At 37.8% G+C, this 15,352-nt stretch overlaps 1 protein-coding gene across 16 annotated transcripts in view; it reads right to left on the reverse strand.

Moving 5' to 3' along the window:
* The window catches only part of Cacnb2 (calcium voltage-gated channel auxiliary subunit beta 2), a 345,042-nt gene that overhangs the window by 101,005 nt on the left and 228,685 nt on the right, over window positions 1-15,352 (reverse strand). The window lies entirely within an intron of this gene.

Raw genomic sequence — 15,352 nt, forward strand, 5'->3', positions numbered from 1 at the left:
ATAAAACTCAAAAGTGAAAAGGATTGGATTGCATTATCTACCTGATAGGCCTGCCCCATGACTGAAAGAAAACTCAGGAATCTACAGAAAAATTTTAGGCATGGATAGGTTTGGAAGGATTGAGGAGCCCAAAGATCTTCAGGAAAAATGCACATCGAAAGTATAATCTGTGGTGTTGCAGATTAAGGACAGAGCCTCGCACATGCTTGGCAAGTGCTTTACCACTTAGCTACATCCCAACCACAGAAAACTGAGAACATTATAAAATATTCAAGAACTAAATTAATGGAGGAATATTTCATATTCTTCGTAAGATGACTCAATATTATAACAAAGGCAATTTCTCTCAAGTTCCCTAAGACTTACATGCAATACCAAATTTTTTTTTCTGTTGACCTTCATAGATGGCATGTAAAATTTACAGGAAAGAGAAATGTACAAGAATGTTCAATTCTGTCCTGAAGAATATAGCAGAGTAACATGTCTAAACTATATCAGTACTTAGTTTAAAACTATGGCAATTCGGACAGTATACCACTGACATAGGAAAAGGAGCCCAGAACAGACCTACTCATAGGTAGAAAAGATATTTAAGACTCGCAAGAATCCAGGCTGGGGAGAGAGAATATTTTATTAAAGGAAAATAAAAAGGTCTGAACAAATAGGTATCTTTTGTGAAATCAGATTCCTACCTCATTCCTTACACAGAAACTAATTCTAGAGAAGCTAAGGAACTAAAGATGAAATATAAAAAATTTTAAGTTATTCGAAATAAAGACAAAAGAATTCTTTATGAATTTAGGGTAGTGAAGAATTTTTTAAACAAGGGGACAGAAAGGAGATAAGTCTGACTGGATTAAAATTAAGAATACTATAGAAGTGGGACCAAAGCAGTCAGAAAAAAAAATGCAATAAAGAATGCACAGTCCATGCACAGCCATTTCAGAGGAGAAACAAAAAGATTAAAAATACATGAAAAGTATTCAGTTTAAAAAGTATTAATGGAAATAAAGATAAAATGACAAATGAGTTTTAAATGCTTAACACCTGCTAGATTGTAAAACTTTAAATCTGACAAAAGAGCTGGTTATACATACACCCTAGAGGAATTTTCACTCATGTATAAATGCTTCCACAGCCCAAGTGTTTGCAACAATTCAAAAGTCAGTTGACAGGGCAACAGATCAATTGTGAAAGATCCTATTCTAGATTGCCACATATTGGTAAAAGAAAATAAATGACTGTGACACATCAACAAGGCTGAATTTAAACACTGATTGTTGAGTTTAAAAAAGCAAGTCACAAAAGAGCACCTGAATATTATTCCTTAAGTAGTGGTTTGAAAATATGACAATTAAGCAGTATGTTGCATATAATATAAACGTGTGGCAAGACAAAATATAATGTATAAAAGGCAGTGAGAAACACCAAGTTCAGTATGACAAACTGAGAGAGGGAGATGGGTTAGGAAGGTCAATATGGGAGCCTTCCAAACTATGAACAACATTCTGTGTCTAAGTGCAGGTAAAAGTACAAAGGTTTCTTTTTTTAATATTACTATCATAAATACTCTCACATATATTATTTATTAAAATATAATTGAAAAGCCAAGCTGACAACCTATTTAATACATTTTTAGTACATGACAATATACTAGGTCAATATTTACAGAAAAATGTTGCTAATACATATCAATCTTCAATCATGGCATATTTATCAATACATAAGAGCCTGACAATATCAGTTCACAAGAGAAAAAACACTCTTCCCATTAGTCATGAAGTCATACAATTGCATTGTCTTCTTTAGTGCTATTCCTGCAGTACAAAACAAACTGAATGATCCAGTATTCTGTACATGGATAGCACAGAATATATTTTATGCCCTATGCTTGATTCCATTATATTACTGTCTCTTCACTATCCTAAATATTACAACAATCAAACTTCCCATGGAACAAGAATTCACAACACTTGTTTGCAGCACACATACAATGTAGATCTTATATATAGATCTCAATTTTATCTGGAGGATTCCCAATTGATCTGCAGTTTCATCATTACATAACAGAACAGCTCCTTAGAAACAGGGCTGGAATGAACCCTGTACCATGCCAGGCAACAGAATAGCTTGGTACCTGCCAGTGAGGAATGTGGTCATGTGGAGGGAACACTTCTCTCTTCTATCAGGGACCACTTCAGCTCAGATGTGGTTCCTACTGTGTTTTCTTCTACCTCATGCTTTGTGTACCAGTTCAGCAGGGGAATGGTAGACCCCTCTCTGCCAAAGAGGGTTTTCTGAAAAGACCTCTTCATATTACTTCTGCCCACACTATTCAATAACTGCTTATCACTAAAGAATGCACTCAAGCAACCAAAAGTCATTTTCCGCAGCACTCACTACACTGGGGCTAGAGGGAGACACACATGAACCATACTTCCTGACTCTATCTGAGGTCTCATGTAGTAGAGACAAAACACAACCTCATTTTTAAAAAAAATGTTAGGTATAGAATAAAGATGGCAAAATGTGATTACATCCAAGGTTTTAGGACTTCATTCACAAATTGCCTGTCACTCAACAGATCATGTGATTTATTCAGACCACAATTATACATTATACTTCTTCCTACAAAGGATTAAATTAGAGGGTCATCAAGACAGGTCTAGGTCTAAGTTGCTCCAAGTTAAGCACATTTGAGAAAAGAAATAAATTATGGTATCATAAGGGCTGGAAGAGAAGCACAAATGAGTGGGAGATGGGAGGTAGCAAATAAGGAGAGACAGAGGGATTGTGGGAGAGAGCAGTTCATGCTAGAGCACACGGATGAATGTAGGAATCTGTCAATGGAACCTTGAACCTTTGGGCAGGAAAAACTCATTTTCCTGCAAACCTTTAGTCGTTACTTGTACAAGAAGCCAGAAAGATGAGAGAAGTTTTCTGTTTAATCTGGGAAAGAGGACAATGAGGCAATAGATAACCTAAGCCTCTGTGACTAGTAGGCAGGATCCCCTTGTACAGCTAATGGGTGTTTTAGTTATCTAAATCAGATAATCTAAGCAAGAATGAGCAGGATAGCTATGGCAATTATATTTTATGGGAGTTAACACAAGATAAAGGAATTCGGAAGCCCACAGACTAGTAAACCAGTGCAGGCACAGGGCCTAGAAAAATCTTAAAACAAAACATTGATGTCACTAATCACTGACAACTGTTTAAACTAGCACACGCCTGGCAGCTACAGCTCATGAAAGTATTGAGTGCTGCATGTGTCCAACCTCTGCTTCCACACCAGACTAAACACTACAGCTGAAACCAGAACTCTGAGAATTTATGTGGTAATCTCCCCAAGTATCTGCGAGCAAAGCAAAGCACTCCGCATACTTAGGGCCATGTTCCATAGTTCTGTGGCATCAGCCATTCTCACTGGAGGGGGTAGGAGTATTATCAAGAGTGTATCCTTAAAGGGTCTATGAAAACCCTAGAAATATAAGCCAAGCTGTGTGGAGGTAAGAAATGCGTCCATTTCTCTGGTGAGGCCCACAGGTTTTATCTTATATTCAAAGGCATTCATAATTCAGGAAAAAAAAAAAAGACAAAGAACCACATTTTTTTTTTCAAAAGTGTGTCATGTTGGTGATTTACAATAAACATTTTTCAGCCAAGAAAAACAGCACATGTATTTTAGGGAAATACAAAAACTATTTCAAGAGCTGCAGTTACAAAAGTGACTGTTTTTCTAACTTGCATTCAGAGTTTTCCTTGGGTCAGAGTCAAGGGTTGATAGCCTTTGATTAATATCAAGTCATTTTACATACCCAAGAATAGCTAGAAAGACACCTCTCTTAACCTCCTCTCTTAAAATGGTAATTTCTTGCTTTTATATTTCACCAAGAAATTTGTCAAAAAATAATATTAAAATATAGTTCATGTTTATCAAACTTTAATTCCTATAATAGTCAGGAGAAATTTAAAGTAACATTTTGAATTCTAAACATGACTATGTTTTAAAATAAAGATAATGTTTTTGTGCTGGAAGTGTGGCTGGAGGAGACAGAGTGCCTGATTTGCAAGTGTGAAGCCCTGAGTTCAAAATCCAGTGTCATCAAAAAAAACAAAAGTCTTCAGTTTTTCTTCTATTTCCTAGAACTGAGACTCTTTTGACTAGGGTCAAACTTAAATGAAATGTCAACTAAGTTCTATATTGAAAATGGTTATGTGACTAGAGGTGAAACTTCAATTAGCAGACAGTGATGGCTAATTTGGGTTTATTTGCCTACACCATGGAGTACCCAGATTAAACAGTACTTCTGGATGTGTTTGTGAGGATGTTTCAGATGAATTTGAATTAGTGGACTCTGTAAAGTTCATCGCCCAATTGTGGGCAGGCACCATTCAATCGGTGGGGGTCTTGAACAGACAAAAGGTGAAGCAAGGAGGAATTTCTGTCCCCCCCTTTTTTTTTTAAATGTAACCTGCTTTCTTGAGCTAAGCTGGAAGGTAGGGTCTTTTCCTACCCTTGGACTGGGATTTATATTTATGCCATGAGCTGGTTCTCTGGCCTTTGGAATTCTAGCTAGGATTATACCTACAGCCTTCATGGGTCCCCAGCTTGGAGATGTTAGATCACAGAACTTCTCAGCCTCCATGTGAACCAATCACTTATACTAATTCCTCATCTCTCTCTCTCTCTTTCTCTCTCTCCATATGTGTGTATATATATATACATATATACATATATAATGTGTGTATGTATATATATATATATATATATATACACACACACACACATATATATATATTTGTATATGTAGGTTTGTATATTTGTATATGTAGGTTTGTATATTTGTATATGTAGACTAGTATATTTGTAAACATAGCTTAGATGGATGGATGGATGGATAGACAGATTGATTGATCTGTATCTTCCATTAGTTCTCTTTTCTAGAGAATCCTGATTGATACATAGACTCATGCTCAAAGAACAACAGGCCTTGGTTTATAGCAAAAGATGGATGTTAGAGTATAGATTTATTACTGCATTAAGCTTAAATAGAACAGTAAAGATTTGAATGTATTCAGGAAGGCTCCTCTGACTTTTGACTCATTTGGATAAGAGCGTGTTCACTCAACTTTCATACCTGAAATGCTAACTACAGGTTGATCATGTGATTAAAGGAACATTGAACATATAGTGGTTCCCAAACCTTAGTTCACTGTCCCAAGTAGCTGTGTGTCATGGGCCTCACTGTGACCCTTTGTAGTTCTCATTTTAAAGTGAGGAGGTGAAAAGGAAATTGCACATTACCATATAAGTTACTATTCTAAAGTCCTCTTAGATCAGAGACCAAAGTGTAATCATTTTGTATTCACTAGCCTCTGACAAACCACAGACCCTTGCAGTGTGCTGAGTGAATGAATAATGCACTGATAGGGCATGTGGAGGTCTTTATTCAAAGAAATTCCATACTCCATCCACTATATGTCCTGTTACATACCTCTCAAAATTAAATGTCATCATATGCTCAGAGGAGAAGCAAGTAGTACCACGCCTAGTCTGACTATGGCAACTTTCTTTGTACTTTTAGTCACAGCTGAGCATCTCCTTTAATTCTGCTCAGTGTATGTGTGACACTGGCTTCCTTGTAAAAGAGCTTGTAATTTAACTCTGGCCTGTAAGGAATGTAGGTTGACTCAAATCTAAGGCAACAATTGATCCAATGAATATTTCATTCCAGGGTGACTCTAGCTTGTCTAAGAAGACAAGAGAATAGTTAGCTGTTTAAAATCCAGGGAGTGAAACTAGAAAGTCAAAGACTAGACTATCTGTATTTTTGTCTGGCTCCTGGCCAACTCACTTCCTGTTGTATCTAGGGAGGGTACATGGCTTAAGCCTCAACTATGCAAGAATTGGCACTTTTTCAAAAAAAAAATAGCAATGGGTGTTAATCTTACAAAATAGATATCAGCATAAAAGAACTTTTCATAGGAAATCACTAGAATATAAATAATTTTGATATCTCATGGTGTGATTCATCTTCCTTTCTAAAAACAGGGTTTACTTAAAAAAATTATTTAAGTCTCAAAAATTTCTTTTAAACCCATCACAAAAGTGGTTTTCTAGTCTTCCTTAATAAAACACATTCATCTTTCTCTTGTCAGTTCTAACATCTCACTTCACATTATTGTCTATCATTTTTATACATTTCTTTCATATTTTTTCCTCTCAGAAAAAATCTTTTCATTGTAATTCAATCTTCTCTCCCTTCCCCTATTTAAACACTGTTTTTCCAGCAATCTTCAAACTATTTTGTAGATATTTGATTTTTCCCCATTTCTTTACATGAAAAGTCCCATTATAATAGTTTCAAGCAGATTTATATCTCCGTTTAACAAAGAACAGAACACACACACACACTGAGATTCCTTCTTCTAAGAACTTATTTGAGAAATTTTAGCTGAAATTTTTTGTTTAAATAATGTAAAAATGGACTTAAGCCAAATGAGTATCATAAGTAAAACTTGAAATGCAGAATAAAGTGAGCAGTTTGCTTGGGAATGCTACGTGTCCTATCTAGACACAGCAGAAAAAATACAAAAGCACAGCTGATGTTTTTACTCTTAAGCCCATTTTGATGATCGCTCTGCTTTATTTTCCTTTTATAGCAAACATTTTCTCGTTTAATCCCTCCAGAGCATGAAACAAAGAGGCAATATTAACATATTCTTTGTTTATGTCTTTCTGAGAGGGGCCTCCTCATTAGTGAAAGGACATAAGAACAGAGGGCTCTGAGACAGAAGTCTGGGTCTTTGCCCTAATTCTGCCACTTTAGGAACTCAGTGACCTTGGACAAGATGCTTCAGTATCTACTACCACTTCCTCATCTCTAAAGTAGGATATTCAGTCTTTTCTTCCTTCTTTCCTTCTGGACTGGTTTTATGCAGCAAGGAAAGTTACATTACGGGAATTTTAGTACTGAGTCAGTGCACAATCACAGCTGTGATGGTTATTTGCTGATGGTGTAGCTTAATAGGCTCAGTAGAAAAATCCAAGATTAACCATAAACAAAAGGACTTTGCAGGGTTATCCATAAGAGCCAAAAGGTGGAAGCAGTCCAAATGTCCAAATGTCCAAATGTCCAGAGGGGTGGGGAAGAAGTGGGGAGAGAACAGGGATGAGAATAGGAATGAGAGAATTATTTTCTGAATTTTAGAGACTGACAAACAGGAGGAAGATGTCACACAGATACTTCATTAGGAAATGAGTTTGCCACAGGGAACTTTTTCCAGAATCTAGCAATACTTTGCAAGATTTGAGAAATACTGAAGGACTGGTCTTTGCCCTCTGACCTGGACACTTCAATGGTCTTGTCAAATTTAAGAACACCTTGATTTGTATCAGTTTCTGACTACCAGACGCTCCTTAATCCATGAATGCTAAATTGCACATATCCACTTTTCCTTTCCATAAAAGAGCTTCCACGCTCTCTACAGAATATTGGTATAGTCTAATTGAATCTGTACTTCCTGATTTGCAATTCCATTCTGCACCAGAATAAAACTGACTTTGCTTTTATGTTAACTTTGGGTATAGTCTATTGATTTACAAGATGAATGGACAAAATATATGGTATATACATTCAATGGAATATTATTCAATCTTGAAAAGAAGGAAATTCTATCATACCTAACAACATGGATGAGCCTGAGTGAAATAAGCCAGTCATAAAAGGACAAATAGTGTATGATTCCACTTACTTATAACAGGTCTCTAATTTAGGAGTCAAAATTTTGGAGACAAAATTAAACAGTGGTTAGCTGGGGGAGAGTGTTGTTCAGGTATGTGCAGAGTTTTAGTTATACAAGATGAAAACATTCTAAAGATTTGCTGTACAACAGTGAGAACACAGTTGGCACTACTGAACTGTATACTTAAAATGCTTCAGAGTGTAAGAAAATACTTCTGTGGTTGTTTTAAGAGAAGATGAAAATTACGTGAGATTTTAAGCAATATTTAATGAAAATAGTGGCCTTTCTTGGACTCTTCCACTAACCATTATCTTGCTAACCTAACTGAAGCATACTGCTGATTAGAAAGGCACTGTTCTCACAGACACGTTCATGTATCAGTGGGGTCAACTATAATGCAAATTGTCCTCATTGACTTCTCCACCCAACCAGTACAGAGGGAGGTCCATCTGCTCCTCGTTCTTAGAGAATTTGGTTCATGGAGTTGCTAGTCTAACACTTATCCCATTACTCCGTCCACATTTCTGGCATCACCATTAGGCCGTGAGCTTATGAGGGAGAAACCACAGATACAATGGCCTCTCCTCTAATCCCTGCTCAACGGTCCACTGCCACTCATGAGATGTTAGTTAATTGAGCAAATTCTACTCCATCACAATTTTAATATTTTCTGTTTAGCTACAGTGGGGCAAAAACTCAGCAGAACAAAGAGAAGGTAGTGATTTTAAGCTGTGCATAAAAGTCTTTGTGTTGCTCCCTGTTCATATCTGGTAGAGAACAAGGCATGGAGGAAGAATCATGTATTTATAGCTGTGTTTACAATGATACAACAAAGGCATTCAGTTACAGCTCTTTAAGGGGGGGAGAGGGAGAGGGAGAGGGAGAGAGAGAAGGCTTGAGTCGCAAAGTTTATAATAATCTTCCCCTAATCTATTTATGATTTTGAAATAGCCAGAAGTCTGTACTATGTTAACGGTCCTTATAAGGGTTCTTAAATAAGAGAAATTTCAAAGGTGGGCAAACTTCAACCCTCTTGAACTTTCATTAATAAAAACCATAAACGCATTGTAAGACAGGACTGAATTACAGCACCAAATTCTCTTTAAAATGTGGAACTCTTACCCTAAGAAACTCATAAGTATACTGCCAAGACAAACATGACCCTAAAGAAGTAGTGAGCAATAGATGATTTTATTCCCGAAATATTCAGGTATTATTCAGAAAAGACCTTATAAGAAAAGCAAGAAAGTATCAAATGATGACTGAGGAAGAGATCTGTTTTGGTGTGGCAGAGTACAGTGCACATATTTACCCTCAAGGGACGCAAAGACATAGCGCAAGGAACAGGAGTGTACCTTAGTCACAGGGATGAACCACTGGGAGATCAGTGAGGGTGTCACTTGACATCCCACTCAGATCTGCAGCCACAGGACGATATAAATTTGCCTGGCAGCATTTACCCCTAAATTAGAAATTAATAATACTAAGGATAATGACCATATAAAACAGTACCTGGCAATAACATTTAACTCAAAGAAAACAAAAACATTGGTTTTATAACTTTTGATATGGACTCCCTATGAAACACTGAGTTTCTTTTTCTTTTGGAAGTACTGAGGTTTGAACTCAGGGCCTCACACAGGCTCTCTTCCATTTGAGTCACTCTACCAGTCCAACACTGAGTTTCTTGATAGGAGGAGTTATGTATTCCAATTGCCTGTACCCTCCGGAGGCACCTAAGGCAGGGGGAGAAGGTTCCAGAAACTCTGTGCTCCACATATACAAGTTCATTCTGTTATCAGTACAATCCTGAGAACCAGAACATTTAACAAATAGTAAAACTGACCTTACCATGCAATTTATCAAGAGATCAAACTGCCAGTCCATGGCAGAGAGACGGTGTGGCCAATAACATCTAAAGATTGCCTATCTGAGACTTTATAGAAAAAAAAAAGTTTGCTGACCTGGGGACTAAGCTTCAGGCTAAGTTCTGAAGGGCAGTTGGAGGTAACACTGATGGTACAAGAAAACACAGACAAGAAAGGATTTGAAGGAAAAGATGGAAAACTCCATCGTGATGGGTGGCAGAAATGAAAGATGTCAAAAAGAGGAAGGCCTGAGATACTAACACAATGAAGAGAACTCAAGCCAAAGTTGCAGAAGGCTTAGAGTGACAAGGCTGGAGCCTTGAGAAGGGTGACACAGTAAAGACAAGATGACAGTAGTTCAAATTTCACTTTGGAGGTGAAACTCTATATTCAAAGGAAATCCCAATCTATAGCATGAGTAGAGAAATAGCTGCTGGCTGAATGCCCAGTGGAATTCACACACCACAACCTGCTGGGTATCCATTTCCCTCTGCAGCAAATCCTGAGAAATCCCTAGATTCCTTGAGGTTCAGCAGAGTTCAGTAGGACAACTAGTAGCATGCCAAAAGCTGTAACTGCTAAAAGGCCAAGGCCTGGGCATTTGGCTGGATGGACTTCCATATTTTAGTGGAGGCACGTAAAGCTGATACAGAAGTGATGGGAAAGGAACAACCAGAGGGGAGCAGAGGCAGGCTTTGTGTTGTAGCCAACGCCTGTAAAGCAGAAGACTTTTTTTTTTTTTTTTTTCGGTGCTGGGGACCGAACTCAGGGCCTTACACTTGCCAGGCAAGAGCTCTTCCACTGAGCTAAATCCCCAACCCCCAAGAAGACTTAACAGAGTAGGAAAACATGGTGTGGCTCCCAGAGCAGTCAAGGGACAGGTTAATCAAAGGCCAATGGACTCAGTGATTAGAAAGTCACTAGAGACCACCAGTAAAGAGGCAGAGACAGAAAGTTACTTTCGAAGTGTTGAAGGAATCAAAGACATTGAGAACAGGAGGATAGAGCCTGGAGGACAAGATTGGCAGTAAAATTAAAAAATAGAATGGATGAAGGGATAACAGAGTTGTTTATGTTAAAAGACCTAGAGACATTTCTTTTTACAAAGACATAAGGAAGAAAAAGATGACTGTGGCATATTTTTTATAGAAAATAGCTGCAGCACACCCCCCCCACCCCGAATCCATCCTGTTGGCAACTCCCTTCCACCCCAGCTCAGAGCTTAGCCCTGTGACTTGCTTTGGCCAATGGGGCATTAGTAAAAATGACACAAGAAGGACTCTATTATCAGCCACTGACTTTGTTCTCTTGTGATGCAATCCTGAGACCAGCATGTGAACTAGTTCTAACCAGCCTGTTGGAAGGTAGGAAACCCCAACTAGGAGATCAAAGTACTAAAGGTGATATTTGTCAACCCCTAGTCATGTGCAAGAGGCTGACCCAGATCCCCGATCAGCTCTCCTGCCTGCTGGCCAAAGAGGCTTGGGAAACAACTATAAATTAAACTTTTAAGTCACTAAACTAAGAATGCTTTGTTTTGCCACAAAACTGAGATGTTTTCTCATTTCTTCACTAAGAGAATGAGTGAGGATTCTGTAACATTTATGCTGATTGTATAAAGACCAATGCTATATGTACTGTAAAATCGTAATTGCCCAAGGAATTCAAAGTTCTGTAAAGGCCTGGAGCTTTGCTTTTTAAATTATCTTTCAAATTGTCTGTAATGAGTAGTAATCGGACATTAGGTGTTGTTATTACTGTTACCATCAACTAACACTGAAGTTGAGTGGAAGAATGAATGACCTAGGCTGGCAGTGTGGCTCAAGTGGTAGAGTGCCTGCCTAGCAAATGTGAGGCTCTGAGTTCAACCCCCCTCCCAAAAAAAAATCTGCCCAAAACCTGAAATATGACACTGTTAGAGTATGAAATATTGCAGTCCACCTACCTAGTCATAGGTATGAGCTAATGCAGAAGCCTAACACAGATTCAGGGGCTTCCATGTACCTTTTACTTCCTATGAAGAGGAAAACACAATCTAAAATAACGTGTGTTACAACAATAAATGAATCCATGTTGTTGGAAATGAGCAAGTATTTAGCAAATATATTTAGTCATTTTTCCATCTCTTGGAAATCAGATATTTTGACAAAAAATTTTTAGTAGATGGGTCAACAGATAAGTTGAAACAAACTCAGAACAAAAGATAGAAAGAAAAATGATTACAGAAGAACTCTAATCAAACATCTGACAGACAGAAAAAGAGGAAAGTATAGGGAAGAAATTAGCAAAGAAAAAAGTAAGACAAACTCCAGAACTGAAGTGACTGGCCCTTCATAGTGAAGTCTAGCACAATAGGCTAGAACACCTACACCAAGACACATCATGCCAAAATGTCACAACACCACCAAAGGAAGACGAGTTTTCAAAGTGTTGAGAGAATTCTAAACACTGAAATCATACTCAAAGGCAACTGACAGCATTCACAACCATGCTGGGGACTAGAAGACCATGCAGAGTAATACCTGCTCCAAGTCAAAGGAAAATGGTTTTCTTCTCTTTTTTTAAATTAGGATACATTCGTTATAAAGTGGGGGATTCATAGTGACAATTCTGATTAGGCTTGCATTGTACATTACTACATGCCCCCATCACTCTCCTCCTCAACTCCCTCCCTGCCCTACTTAATGCAATTGCAAAAGGTTTCTTTGTTCTATTTCATATAGGTAAATGAAGTCCATCAACCATATACCTTCAACTTAATCTCCTCCATTCATCCTCCCCTCCCCCATGAGAATCCGCCCCACTGTACCTATTTTTACAGGCCCGTCTTTCATTATTAATATTTAACTTGGTGTTCAAAGGGGTTTCTCAATATACCCCTGCTGAGGGTATACTTTACTTTGGTCATTCAACCCCTTCCATTACTCTCCCTTACCCCTTTACCTCGTGCCCCTCATTTTTCAACAGCTTTCAGTACACATCCTTATATCCTCTACTTTCACAGATGTAATGTTTTATGATATTAGTGATGAGCTATCGTTCTCTTCCTTTCTCTCTTTCCCCGAGTTCTATAGAGTAGTTCCACTGTTACAAACACATTCTCCACATAAGTTTGTATAAGATCATGTTTGTTTTTGTGTTTATGTTTATCATTTAGGTCCATCTTCCACATATGAGAGAAAACATGCAGGCTTTGTCTTTCTGATCCTGGCTTACTTCACTTAACTTAATGTCCTCTAATTGCATCCATTTACCTTCAAACTACATGTCATTATTCCTTATGGCTGAGTAAAACTCCATTGTGTATTCAAACCACATGGAAAATGTTTTTCATTCTTGAATACTACATCCAGCTAAACTATTAGTTAAATGTGAGAGAAGAATAAACACATTTTCAGAGTGGCAAGATCTCAAAAAAACCCAAAACAAAACACTAACTTTTTTTTTCTGGAAGCTTCCATGTTTTCTTTCTGCGAAGTCTTTAATACATTTGCACACTGGCCTTCACTTATCCTTCCTGTGTGGTCTAGTTTTAAGCCACCACCTTTTGCAAGAAGGACTATCTGTTCCAGTCAGTGGGGTACAGTCCTCCTCAAAGACTTCTTTACTCCAACAAGGTACTTCTACTCTTACTCTACCTTTTATTACCATGACTTTTCTCCTCAAATAAACAAGAGCTTCCTGCAGGCAGAAGACCTGCTTTTTTGTCTTTTTTTTTTTTTTTTTGCTTTGCCCTTATAGTCCCTCTTACAAACCAATTATATCAAGTACAATTTCTTTACTATAGCGGACATTCAATGATGACAAGGTTGAGCTCAAAATTTAATGTCAATTTATTCTACTAAGAATAGCACACTGAGTCAGGTGTTGTAGTTTGTGTCTGTATTTCCAGCTATTTGGGAAGCAGAGATGGGGGGATCATGACCAGAGGCCAGCCCAGACAAAAAAGGTAGTGAGGCCACATCTTAAAAAATAAGCCAGACACAGAGGCTCACATCTGTAATCCCAGCTAAGAGGGGAACATAGCTAGGAAGATCATAGTCTGAGACCAACCCAGGCAAAAAGTGCAACACCCTATCAGAAAAATAACATAAAACAAAAAGGGCTGGCTGCATGGCTCAAGTGGTAGAGCAAGGCCCTGAGTTCAAACCCCAGTTCTGCCCACTACCCCCAAAAATAGCACACTGAACTGATGATATCTCTGCTCAAATGCCTACCAAATCCAGATTTCCCAACTAACAGTATCTGCATATAGGGCAGAAGGAATTATTTTTGAGAAGTAAGGGCATGAAGAAGAAATTATTCTTTCAATTTAAAGGAAGTTATCATATGATCCATCAATATCACTCCTAGGTATAGCCACATGAGAATGAAAGCACACGCCCACAAAAAACTTGTACGCAAATGTTCATACAGCATTCTTCATAATATCTAAAAAGTAGAAACCACCCAAATGCCTACCAGTTGAAAACTGTACAAGTGTGGAATATATGCACAAGGGAATATTATTTAGTAACAAAAAGAACGAAGTACTGATACCAACAGTGTGTAGTGAAAGCAGCCAGTCACAAAATACCAACTATTGCATAATTTTTTTTTCTTTTTCTTTCTTTCTTTCTTTCTTTTTTTTGGTGGGACTGGGGTTTGAACTCAGGGCTTCATGCTTGCAAAAGCAGGTGCTCTACCACTCAAGCCATATCTCCAGTCCACTCTTCTGTGGTTGTTTTGGATGAGGTTTCATGAACTATTTGCCCAGGCTGGTTTTAAACAGCAGACCTCCCAATCTCAGCCTCCCTGGTAACTAGGATTACAGGTGTGAACCACCAGTGCCCGGGTTGTATGATTCCTTTTACAACCAACATCTGAAGAGAGAAAACTAGGGACAAAGTTGAATAGCAGCTTTCTGGGGCTAAGGACATTGGTAAGAATGGTGTATGAATGATAACACACTTGGATTTCTGGGGGGACAATGAAAATGTCCTAAAATTGATGACTATCATGATTGCACAACTCTGAATACAATAAAAACCCATTGAATCATAAATTTCAAAGGGGAAAATTATATCTCAATAAAGTTGCTTTTAAAGAAAAGACCAATGTGGAAATACATTCATACATTACTTGTCTTTTAATCAGTGTCAGAGAACAAATGAAGGTAGGATTTGCACAGTATGCCCAACCTGAACAAAATCAGAAGATATATTTGGGGTCAGAAAATACCAAGTCATGTCAGTTGGTATTTATTTGCCTCAAAACCACTATGAACTCTGTTCATTGTAGAGTGTACTAGTTTAAGAGAGGCCATAATAAAGTGGGAGTGAATAGTTCTGGGTTTTATTGGCAACACAGCATGCCTCATTACATAACATTTTGTAGCTCACTTCATTTCCAAAGGCAGTGTCTCTAGTTTCACCACTTGCCAACTACCTTATTTCATAGAGGTATTATTGAGGCAATTAATGGAGAACGAAGCTCATCTTTATATACGACCAAGACCGGAATGCACGGCTCAGGTCTATTCATGGCATTTGCCCACACTTACTACATGTGATCTGCAGGCCTGGTAAAATACCACCTTATAAAGTCTTTCTGCTTGAGCAAAGCTTAACAAATAAATGTAGAAAACATTTGATTCTTCCAAAACAGATATGTAAAATGTTTACACTGTTTAAAGTCAAATAATAAATTCATATATTTCTAAATTTCAAAGCTTCTTTTTGAAATAGATCCCACAC

This window comes from Castor canadensis, chromosome 15 (genome assembly GCF_047511655.1).
Source record: "Castor canadensis chromosome 15, mCasCan1.hap1v2, whole genome shotgun sequence".
In the NCBI taxonomy this organism is placed as follows: Eukaryota; Metazoa; Chordata; class Mammalia; order Rodentia; family Castoridae; genus Castor; species Castor canadensis.